The following is a 13,094-nucleotide window of genomic DNA, read 5'->3' as shown; positions in this document are numbered from 1 at the left end:
CACATTTTCAGGCAACCTGGTAACCTGCCTGTCTTCCCTCGGCTTACAGGGTACTTTAAGTGTCTTTTGCGCTTCTCTGCTTCTATTCCTTTCAGTTTGCTCACCCGGCATATGTCCCGTGAGCCACTGCACCTTCACTGTGTCTCTCTCTACTATGCCTGATTCCCGCTGTGCCGCGTTCTAGAATGGCAAGCTTTCTGCATTCCGGCTTTTCTTTCCAAGGCCTTGATTTGGATCCACACTGCTTCCTATGGCTTGCTTCCTCTCAGCGTTCTGACCTGTGTCAGCACAGGTTGCAGCACAACTCAGCCTCTGCAACTCTCCCTCCTGTCTTTGCATCTGTGGCAGATTTAAGTTTCCTGGCATGATTGAACAACTTTCGTAAAGACTAGACCGCTGTGTTGGATTCCCCGGTCTTAGTCATTTGTATTGCTCTGTCACTCTTTCTCATCTAAGTTGTTACCATGTTGTTCCTTGTGTGATGTTGGGGAATACTTGAAGAAGACCTGGCAAGTGGTTGAGGGAGCATGTTACAATATACCAACAAGGCATGAGGAATGGATTGAATATCCAGAAAAGGAATTGGGTGGGATATGACTTTCTCCAATTATGTCATGTCATCCTCCTGAGGGTCACCTCCCCCAATGTGGTCCTCCCTCCTATAGCCACCCCAATGGTCAGCATAAGGTAGAGGTTGCCATCCCCTGGCCAAATGGGGAGAGACTATCCCAGGGAAAGGACTGATGACAGCATCAGATTCATCACATACCCTTGCCCTAATGTTGTTGTTTCTCTCAACATCTATTGGGAAACAGGAAAGAAAGTCCATGTTCCCTGGTCACTTCCTTTTCAGTGTTCTACCGTGAAATAATAGGACTACATATCTAGGAACCAGTGCATGACGCACTTATTGGTGTCTTTAAGTAGGCTCATCCATGTTAGTCCAGAATGATCAGTGACCAACCTAAACTTCCTTCCATTGAGATAGTATTTTAAATATGACGCTACCCACTTTATGGCTAGAGCCTCAAGCTCAATTGTGGCATAGTTCTCTACTCTAGGGTATCGTTTCTGACTAAAATCAAGAATCATTTGGAAAAGAACAACCCCTAGTCCCACATGCAAGGCATCTGTTTGTATGATACATTCTTTATTAAAATGTGGCCTCTTTTAGTACTGGCTCATTGCATAGGATTTTTTAAGTTTGCCAAAACAAGCTTGATCTTCAGGATTCCATTTTATCTTCTGGGGCTCTACGTTCTTAAGTGTATCAGTGATGCAGGAGGTAATAGATGAACAACTGGGGATATATGTGATTTCTTTGGATATATTTCTTCTAATGTTGATTTCACTGAATCCATTTCACCGAAAAGAGAAGTCTTCTTTTTACTTTTTCTACTTTTTCTTTTTTTATGCGAGGGAGACACCATGCAGCCCCCATCACAACTCTCTACCCAAACATACGCCCTTACCCCAGACCCCACCGATTATGCATTACACATATACAATTTCCCAAACCTTTTTAATTGAAATATATTCAGTGAACTCTCATTAGGTAAAAATGGTATTTGAAGAAATCTATGGTAACGATAATATCCAACTAACCCTATGAAAGATCATAGATCTTTCTTTGTCTTAGGTAGTGGGGTTTCTTGTGCAGCCTTCACCTTTTCACTTGGGGTTGAACACATCCATAACCCATACAGAAACCAAGATACTTGACTGCTGACTATGCCAAGTGACATTTTTTCGGGTTTGCGGTAAGGCCGGATTTCCTTAAGGCTCTGAGGACTAAATGGAGATGTTGCATATGTTCTTCCTTTGACCTACTGAGGATAATAATGTCATCACTATAAACTCCACAAAGAGAGGAAAAAGACCAAAGGACCTGGTCCATTAACCTTTGAAATGTGGCTGGTGCCCTGTGAAGGCCAAAGAGTAACACCTGGAACTGGACGATTCCAATAGGGGTGTAGAAAGCTGTTTTCTCCTTGTAATGTGGATTGACTGGTGCTTTCCAGTAACTTTGAGTCAGATCGATTGTGGAGAGGAAAACAGTGACTCACAGTCAATCAATCAAGTTGCCTATCCTTGCTGTTGGATAACTATCGAATTGGGTAACCACATTCACCTTTCTGAAAAGGATACAGAATATCCACAACCAATCTGGCTTAGCAACAAGTACAATTGGAGAGGACGACAGACTGTGACATGGTTCAATTATATCAGAATTCAGCATCTTCTCCACTTGCTGCATGACTACTCCTTTTCTTGCCTCAGGTAATGTAGATTGACAGGTGCTCGCCAGTAACCTTGAGTCAGATCGATCGTGGAGAGGTACCCAGTGACTCACAGTCAATCAATCAAGTTGCCTAGCCTTGGTGTTAGATAACTATCAAATTGGGAAACCATGCTCACCTTTCTGAAATGGATACAGAATCTCCACAACTTTGGAACAAGAACAATCGGAGAGGACCAATGACTGTGAGATGGTTCAATCATATCAGAATCCAGCATCTTCTCCACTTGCTGCATAACTTCTCCTTTTCTTCCCTCACGGATCTGATATGGTTTTGAATGGAAACCTTTCCCTGGGGGAGTATGAATGTAGTGATAACCCTCTTTTACTCTTCCTGGATCATTCTTAAAGACATCAGCAAATTGTTCTAATAAGTTGTGTAGATTGTGTTTTTGATTAGATGACAAATGGGAAGTAATTAAAGTATATTCAACTCACTCTTATGTCAGGAGACTAGTCAGAATCACAGTTGTTTTTTTGACAGGGTTTTCTCTCCATCCTTTAAGGAGATGTATTTGATATGTATGGGCTTTGTTCCGCTTGTCCGGTTCGGATACTCGATAGTCATATGGTCCAACTTGTTCAATTATTTCATAAGGTCCATGCCATTTGGACAACATCTTATTTTCAGACGTTGGTAGGAGAACAGAACTTTCTTCCCACTAGAAAAATACCTAATTAGAGCCTTTTTATCATGAGAGGTATTTTGATTTTCTTGAGCTTTGGTTAGGTGGGTTCGAACTATCAATCTCACAATGGCCATATGTTCTTTCAACCTCTGAGCAGTTTGTGAAAAGGGTAGAAGGGCTTCCTTTCTTTCCACCCAGTTTTTGACTCAATGTGTCAGGAACAGCGTGTGGCTCCCTGCCATATAGCAATTCAAAAGGTGAAAACCCTGTGGTGTCTTCTGGATGGCAAATAGGCCCCAGTGTATCATAATATACCTATTTTTGAGTGAGTCTCGACCAATTTATGAATGATATTGTTAAGAGTTTTAGTGAAATGTTCCACTAATACGTCAGTTAGGAGGTGGTAGACAGAGGTCCTGAGAGTCTTTTTGTGGAGGATCTCCTTCACTCTTGTCATCATCGGACTCATGAATGTAGTCCCTTGATCCTTTAGAATCTCTTTCATTAAAATAATGGGATTAGGTTTTCAAAATCTTTTGGAATGTGTTGTTGCATAAGGGAAATGCCTCTGGGTAACAAACAGCATAGTCTACAATTACTTAGATGTGCCAATTCCCAACCTACATGTCTCAAGGGGCCCCACTAGGTCCATCACTATGTGAGAAAAGGGAACATCAATGATGGGGTAAAGGTTGAATCGGAGCAGGGAGAGTAATTTGGGAGCTAGTCATTTGATACCGGGCCCAGGTGAGTTTGAAGTTCTTCACATCATCATAGATTGCATGCCAATAAAATCAGCTGATTATTTGTGCCTGGGTCTTAGCTGTTCCTAAGTGACCACCTGTTAAATGGGAGTGGGTGATTTCCAGCATAATCCTTTTATGACTTTTAATCACCATAATCTGTGATTTAGGAATACCATTGGCACTGAAATTTCTTGTGTAAAGTAGTCAATTCTTTAGAAAGAACAATTGTACCCTTTTTAATCTCCATTCTTTCCTCCACCACTGCATGTAAGAAAGCCTCTGCTAACAAGGAGTCAGAATGAGCTCAACTTTCTCACTAGGGCTTTTAGGCTTTATCAACCCAGAGGTTATTGGGAGATCTTCATCTGCCGCCCCAAAAGCCTCTTTTCCTTCTCTCAGTCTTATCCACCTCCTTTAGTTCTTCAATTTTGGGTCATAAATCTCTTTCTAGGATTTCCTGTGCTATTTTCTCTCCTTCCTTTACTTGATATGTTTCTTTCCCACTGTCTTGGAGTGATATCTTTGTATCACCACTATAATTGGTATGTATGATGCCTGCTAGTAGATCTAGGCCATATTGCCAAACTAGGACAGATTTAGAGGTTAACCTACTGTAAGTGCCTTGAGGTTACTAGAACCAGGTACGCGGGTATTAAAATTCTCTCTCTGTGTGGTACCACTCCTTCCCTGCTATTGCAAAAGTCAAACCCAATCGATATTTTTGTAGCTTCTGATGGATCGGAAGGAGGTTTGGTTACTGAGTTTTTAAAACCTGAGTGTTCCATAGTTTGTGTCAACTGAGCCGGATCCCACCCTGACACCATATCTGAGGATATAGATCACAGAAAAACATCCAAAGGATACAATTTACAAATAGGTATCAAGGGATTGTATTAAACCTGATACAATTTAAATATATGACTCAAATCATAATTTTAATCTGCACTTAATGGCAATAATTTACATACCAGGAAAAAACTTTAAGAATACATCTATACAATAATAGAATTCATCCTATTCAATCGTACAACCATTCATCCACATGCAAACGTCAACCATCCAATTTATTCATACAAAACTCCAAGGGATACACAGCATATAAAATCTATAAAAAACATGATATATGATTCATCAATGAGATTGTTTATAGAAAGAATGTTTGCCCACAATGGATGATAAAGATGGCCAGACAGTTGAGATGGGTCACCAGAGTCTTCAACCACGGCCACATCTCGGGTTTCTCTACCGGTTTCGACGTAATACTCTATTATAGTGACGTCTTCTTCAGGAGATACACAAATTTACATTCTAAGGGAAAACAAGATACATAAACTCCCCTATATTTAGATGACAACATGGTACAATAAATTAAAAGCCAAATATACAACCAGCAATCAATATATATGCACATGAACAGCAGCCTGCTGCTGCTGCTACTTCTACCTAAAGTGGATATCTCTAAAGTATATCGTGTGTGTCAACCAGATAAAGTGCAACCATCATAGATTGGTGTCCAAAAATTCAGTGGAATCGGGTCAACGGCAGAGTACACACCAGCAGTTATCCGAAGAACAATTATAGAGCACTATATTGGCTCCTCAATCACACTGGCCAAATTACCAAATTATTCCAGAAGGCCCCCTACAGAGAAATGGATACCACATGACTGCTCAATTTACGGTGACGCTGGACCAAATATTATCCATCCCTGTATATTGAAGTAATAAAACTATTATTACAGGAAAAACACGACTAACCTTAGTTGAGAAAAAAGGAAAAATCCTTTGTAGTATGGCTGGATCAGCTATCAATTCCATTTAACAGCTTCCAGCAGTTAGTTCCCGCATTAGGAAATGTTAAATTACCACTATGGCTCCACCCTGTGGGGTAAATACAGAACTGAATAAAGATGCATATGGCCCCATCTCCACTGGGGCACAAGTTTAGGCTCCGGACTTACCTAATGTGTCCAATGTGGCACATCTAAAAAAGAGATGTGGATATTTAACAGATCCTTCCGTCCCGCACTGGCTCATAAGAACGTGTCCCGTCCCTAAAATCAAAACAGAAAGAAACCTCTCTAAGTTTAAAGTTGAGATAAATGACTCGAATGTATCAGGGGTTGAAATCATTTACCAAGGTCAACAAAGATTAAACTATGGCCCACGTTGGTAACACAAAGCCTTAATGTTCCTTTAACTATAAAGGAGATGCCTAAGCCCCGAGATAAAAATTACGTTTTCAAACTGAACAGCAGCAATGAATAGCATGGGATAATCCCCCCGTCCAACTTCCCACGGCTTGACAGCCGTTGCATAAATCAATAACGTGGGTCTCTCGCGCCTAGGACGCTTACCTCCAACAAGTAAAAGGCTGTTTTCCGGTTAGCCACTGCTGTCTTGCTTCCTCGGAACGAGTCTGAGCACCTGCAAATGCGGACACGGGTAGTTGGCTAATACCAAAGAGTTAAAATAGCTACGTGCCACATGATCTGAAATTCGATCACGTGATATTGCAATTATGCGTGCTGTCATGGCAACACGGTGTTCTCTAGTGAAAGACTTTCTTCCGGACATATAAAGGGGCATCTAACGCTATCATGCCCGCTTGGTATAATTATTATACCAGACCACAACGGATGTTGAAAGGATATATATACACACGGATGTTATGGAAATATATGTGAGAACAGGGGGAGGAGAAAACGACAACCAACACATATTACCACCCTGTCTTTGTCCAAAATAAAATATAGCAACCACTTCAAAGTACTGAGTAATCAATGCACATAAACTAACTGCACAGCCAATCGCCGTGGACAGTTTAGTGGCCCCAGAATTCAGCACGGTCCCTTTACCTGATTAGACCATGTTTCCTGTACTCAGTTGTGTGTCAGTAACATATAACTCCATCATCCTACAAACGTTATGTACGGTGCATAAGAGGTAAATACATTCCGTCTCCCCGACATAAGCTTGCATCATCAGGGCCTCATTATGAGTATTACATGAAAGATGGATACATTCCATATCAAGGATCTACTGGATGAGGGATAGAGAGAAAGAGTACAACATTGCTGATGTTAATAGCTCGCATGCCAAGGCTCCAGGGTATTCAGCCCTTGAGTTAATGTTTTAAGATTAAAAATCCATAGTTTCTCTTTATAGTCCACATTTTTTATCATTTGGGATTGATTTTGGGCCTGCACTTTTTCTATGCAGAACCACTCTATTTGTTCTGCAGTGTGACCCATCTCCGCAAAATGGATTACCATAGGCGCACTGAGATTGCGTGTTTTGATTTTTGAGCGATTTTCATTAATCCTAGTACTTACCTCTCTAGTTGTTTTGCCAATATACAGCAACTGACAGGGGCATCGGATAGCGTTAATTACATTTTTGCTCCTGCATGTTGTAAACGTCCTGAGAACCCAGTTCCTCTTCTTCTGCGCATTAAAAGAAATGGTCTTCTTTGAGAATTTACAGGCCATACAGGAAGTACAGGGGTAATGCCCTACCACTGGATCGAGATTAGTGTCTCGAATGGTAGAAGTTTTTATTGGGGATCTATTTGCCCGAGTTAATTTTTGTTTCACATTTTTACTTTTTTTGAAAGCAAACAGTGGTTTAGGAATAGTCTACCTGAGGCATTAACAATACGCCAATTTTTCAAAATAATGCCTCTGATGGCATTACTACGTTGACAGAATGTTGAAACACACACCAACTCCTCTTTTTATACACTCTAACGTTTGGGAAGTAATAACAAATCTCGGTTCGCATATCTTTTTTTGGAATGTTTAATCAATTTTTTAGGATAATCGCGTTCCAGTAATCTTGTTTCCAAGATGGCTGCATGTTTGGTAAATTTAGCGACTTCCGTGCAATTACGGCGTAACCGAAGAAACATACCGTAAGGTAAGTTGCGGAGTAGGCTAGCAGGATGCTGACTTTTATATTTTAGTGTCATGTTTCTTTCTGTTGGCTTTCTGTGTAATTCAGTACGTAAAAGGCCTTCTTCGACATAAATGGACAAGTCCAGGAAAGCAATCCTAGATACTGAATATATTAAGCAGATGATTGACGCCTATCTGGCTGGTAACCCACTTGGGCTTAGAGCGGGTGGCCGTTCCATAACTGTGTTACAACAACAAGGGGTTTCTATGAATACTGCAGCAGGGGCAGCTCCTCTAAGGTCCATGGCACATAACAGTGAGTCTGTCCTGATGTCTAATAACCAACCACCTCCCATGCCAGCATTTCCATCAAATCATGATCCGGAATTGAACACTTTTGGGCCCATTCAATTACCCCTACTAAGGTCTGGTAAAATGTATTCCCTTATCTTGAAATGTAGAGAGGGTAACTTCCCCAGTTATGTGTTAAATCACAGAAGTGTGCTCAATATCTTCAGTGACATAAGTGCCCTGCGAGACATTGAACCACATGACATAGCTCAAATTGAGTTTATATCGGATGTTTCTAATGCAATCATTAGGCTATGAATTCCATCTGGAGTAGTGACCAATCTACTATGTCAAGAAAGAATGAACTTAATTGATATGGGATTTTTATTGGCAGAGGATCCAGAATATAATGCACAACAAGCTGTAAGAACGGCACACAGACCAAATATATATCAAAGTTTAATTATGGCAGAAAGAAGTGGGCATGTTACCCCCAAAGACAAACGTTCGTAACCACCAGTGTCATGCATTCAAACGTTGAACATTATTAGTTGGAACTCTAGAGGCCACACCCATTTACAAAATTCGTTGGCTCATCTTCAAGGATCTAGCCATATAGTTGCTTTACAAGAGATGTGGTTACTAAATTCTCCGGTATGGGATGGTTTTGAGCTGGTGTTACTACCTGCACTGCCTTTTGGAGGGAGACCGTCTTCAGGTTTAGTGGTGGCGGTTAATGTACAAAAAGATCTCACAATCAGAAAGTGGGCCACAGAAAGTGTTTATATTCTCTTTGTTAAAATCACATTTGGTGCTCAAACTATAGCTCTGGTGAATATATATCGTAATCCAGTAGCAATGACAGACCAAGCATTTTATACTAGCCTGGGACGAGTCTTACATCTAATAAATATCTCGGATGATATTACACATACCATCATTCTGGGAAATTTGAATTTAGATTGCTGGTCTGGAAAGAAAGACTCAAGAAAAGTTCAGGTCTGGATGAATTTTAGGTCAAATCGACAATTTCACATGGTCAACGGAGCAGTGTGTGGGGACATGTCGGCGAATACCACATGGTTCTGTCAGACGAGTTCAAGTACCATTGACTATATCTATGTAGATAGGTGGCTGTTTCACCAAGTTCAGCGGTTAGAGATGTTAGAGACACAATATAGTGATCACAAACTTTTAGTACTCACGATTACAGTCAAGGATGAGTGTGCCTCTAGATCAACTTATATTTCCAAAGTGACCATCAATTCATCAAAAACTCAGCTCAAATGGAATGACTCGTCAGTACTAGCCTTTCGCCATAGTATTGAAAAAAATGCGAAGACTCTTAATCCGCTTCAGTATACCGATCTCCTATTGCCATTTACTAACACAATCTCCATCACTTCAAAAGGCTGGATAAAACACAAACATAATTATGAAAGTGAGATACAACAGCAACGGGCAGTATATAGACAGGCAAGACAAACTATACTAGCGTACCAGGGGCCAACATGGCTCAGGGATTTGAAACATGCAAAATGCCAATATAAAAATTGGCTAAGATCTCAGAAACATATTATTTTTGAGCAAGACAGTGAGCATATGGGTCAACTAATGGCGGGGAAAAATTCGGCCCAAATATGGAGTTTATTAAACAATCAAGGGCAGAATTTTCAAGCATCAGCGCAGCTCTCGGCCGTAAAAGAACATGCTTGGATCGAATATTTTTCCAACTTATATGCCGACCCCTTATTTCCAACTCATCAAATAGAATTATCATCAGCAGGTGCATGGTCGCTAAAATTCTCCCCGAGAAGCATTGAGGAACTAATAAGGACCATAAGTACTTCGAGGGCGGCAGGTCCTGATGGGATTTCCAATGCTATATTGAAAACTAACATCAGTGAATGAGCCTTAATTTTAGATGTCGTGGAAGACCTCAGTGATCATACCCATCTTTAAAAAAGGGGACCGTAAGGGGGCGCTGTTGCACACAGCTAAGATGGTCGCCTAGGTGAAGAGCTCCGGCTCGATCGAAATCCTTCAATTAATAAATCCTTCCAGGTTTGCGCTGGCCGTCGCGCTGCTACAGAATATTGCGGGGGAAGGTCCTCGGAAGACATCCTGTGAAGGCGGTGCGCGTGGACCCCGGGACGGCGGAGATATCATTGTCTGCATCTACAGCGCCTGCTGAGCCGTGGCTCGGCCGCCAGTGGGCTCCAGGCGACTCTCACTCGAGCCCGGGGCTCGCAGCGGCGGATCGGCCTGGTGGGGGAGGGGCAGCCCGCCGTAACACAAGTTCCTCGGATCCTGGTCCCCCCGCGGCTAAGCCCAGCTAGGACGAAGCTGGTGAAGTAAGTGGGCCGGTCGGGGCGATGGAGATACCGGGGGCCAGCACCCCGTACAAGACACATCCGTGCAACGGGAGTGGGGGCGAGCAGTACAGATTAAGGGGTGAGGCCCTACTATAGACGGAGGCTGCCGCTGCTGCATCGGTGAGGGACGTGGGGGCGCTGCAAGAGAGAGCGCAATCCGACACCGGGAATCACTCCCGAAGTGAACATCCTACTCTCAGGACCCCCCGGGAACAAACACTGCCTGCCACTGTGGCCTCGGGGAGAAACGGGGTGTGCCGCGAGACGGTAGTTAAAAGCCCGACTGAATGCCAAAGACACTGTGGCGGATCGCCCATGCGACTAGACAGGCCATGGGCTCCTATACACGTTGTGACACACTCCGGACAGTGGAGCTTGGAGGACCGGCAAACTCCTTCCCTAATACCCGCTTACCCCTGCACGAAAGGCGACAGTGTGAGTGACGGTGGCACTGCGTCAAACCCCGGCTGAGGAAAGCAGCGGACACACTGGGAACTGCGGGATAGAAGTGCTCCTTGACCCCCTGGATAGAAGGTAAAGACGAGGCAACGGGCTGAGCGCTGCGACCTCATGAGGTCGAGGGCAGCTATGCGGTGCTCGCGTTGCCGAAATACCCCGGACCAAGCCCCTTTTCCATACGAAGACTGCAGCGGTCCAACACAACACCCCTGGGGCGAGATTGTACACCCGCAGAGAGGCAGTGCTTGCCCCCACACCTGCATTGTGGTGCGCTAACAACGTACAGGACAACTGCTGCGGGCAGTCATTGACGGCCAGCAACATACATACGTGGGAAAGCACAGTCCACCCTGGAAGTTGAGACGTCGCCTAATGGGCCGCACTGAGAAGAAAACTGCAGGGGGAAGAAAGACCAGCCCAATGGATTCCTACACAAGCTCCCAACAACAGGAGACACCAGGAGGGGCAACACAAACTTCTGAAGTCCAGAACACAGACCCCTTAGACCGCTTGGCAACAATTGTGCAAAATGGGTTCCTGGCCGTCAACGTGAAACTTGATGACATAGTGGCGACGATTGGTTCCTTGAAAGCGCGAGTGGATAAGGAAAGTGCACGCATCTCGGAGGCAGAAAACAGGATAGGTATAAATGAAGACGTGCTTACACAACACGGTCGTGATATAGCCCTACTCCAGACGGATCTCCGCAAGACGCAGAATAAGTGTGAGGATCTTGAATCCAGGTCCCGCAGGAATAATATCCGCATTGTTGGAGTGACGGAGTCGTCTGGCAAGGGCTCCATGGAAAGGAGGGTGGAAGAACTATTGAAATCCGTATTAGGGGAAGACTCCCTGTCCAACCACTTCCTCGTTGAAAGGGCTCATCGCACCCTGGCACCAACCCCCAAGCCGGGCGCTCCACCCCGAACCATTATTGTGCACCTCCTGAATTATAGGGACAGAGACACGATCCTTCGTCTAGCAAGAGAAAAGGGGACACTACACCATGAAGACAACAGGATACATATATATCCGGACTTTTCTGCAAGTATACAAGCACAGCGCAGATCCTACGAAATGGTCAAAAAACAGTTACGACTCCGCAAAACACCCTATGCCTTGATTTTCCCTGCGAAAATGAGAATCCAACATGGGGGCAGAGCCCCCTTTTTTGAAAACCCTGCAGAGGCGATGGCATATGTTGAGGCCTCTATTCCGCTGCCCCCCAGAGATTGCGCAAGAGACCCAAATGCAAGACCCTGCCCGGGTGAAGGCAGAGACGATCCGGTGGACTGATGGGGCATCCCCCCTGCCAGCTGAAACATGTTCTCTCCGCTGTGCAGTCGACACAGCCAAACTGGACTAAAATCCGGTGCAATCGGGCCGTAGAGTCTCCCGCGTGGGCGGCCAGACAGCTGGGCATTGCTCTGCGACGAAGCACCCTCAGGAACGTTCCAGTCAGTTGCTTGGGTCCATCGTCAAGTTGGGGCAGATGATGTGGGTGGCGGGCGGGAAGGGGCAAAAGGGGAAGTTTCCTTGTTATGATCACCGCCCAGGCGAGTTTCAGTCTGGGTGGAGAGTTTGCGCAGTTGAAGGTTGTAGGTTTGTTGGAAAAAGGTCTCACAGATGCAGGCACCATTCCAGTCCTGATTGTACATGCAGCCATGGTTGTCACAATACAATACAATGCATATACGTAGGAAATGGGTGATGGGTTAAAGGTTAAACTAATGACATGGAATGTCCGAGGCCTAAACAATCCAATGAAAGCCAGAAAGGTGGGCAACTATGTCAGCAGGCACAGGCCCCAAATTTTAATGCTACAGGAAACGCATGCGCAGGGCTTGATTAATGACCAAATACTGGTGAAATGGGGCAAGCAGCGCTATTACACGAATTACTCCTCACAGTCTAGGAGGGTAAGCATCCTGATTCACAAATCTTTAGGGTTCATTGAGAAAGGCCACCTGGTGGACTCGATGGGCAGATATGTGCTTGTTTGGGGGGAAATTGCTGAAGAACAGACAACCCTGGTAAACACCTATGGTCCTAACCTTGCAGACCCAGACTTTTACTTACGCATATTTGAAATCTTTGCTAAACATGAAGCGACAACCATACTATGGGGGGGGACTTCAACGTGGTGCTAGACCAGACCCTGGACAGCTCCGCCAAGACACCTAGGCCACTGTCTAAGACGGCACTTGCTCTGAAGCAGATAATACAGCAGCTGTCCCTGCTAGATGCCTGGAGAGTGCTCCACCCAACAAGCAAGCGTTACACGTTCTATTCCTCCGTACATGATAGTGAGTCACGTATAGACTACTGGTTTGCCCCCTCAAATACTGCACATGCCCTACAGAGTTGCAAAATCCTCCCCCGTACATTATGTGATCACTC

This window comes from Ambystoma mexicanum, chromosome 12 (assembly GCF_040938575.1).
Source record: "Ambystoma mexicanum isolate Mex_15411 chromosome 12, UKY_AmexF1_1, whole genome shotgun sequence".
Taxonomy (NCBI): Eukaryota; Metazoa; Chordata; class Amphibia; order Caudata; family Ambystomatidae; genus Ambystoma; species Ambystoma mexicanum.
Note: the sequence above shows the minus strand (reverse complement) of the source record.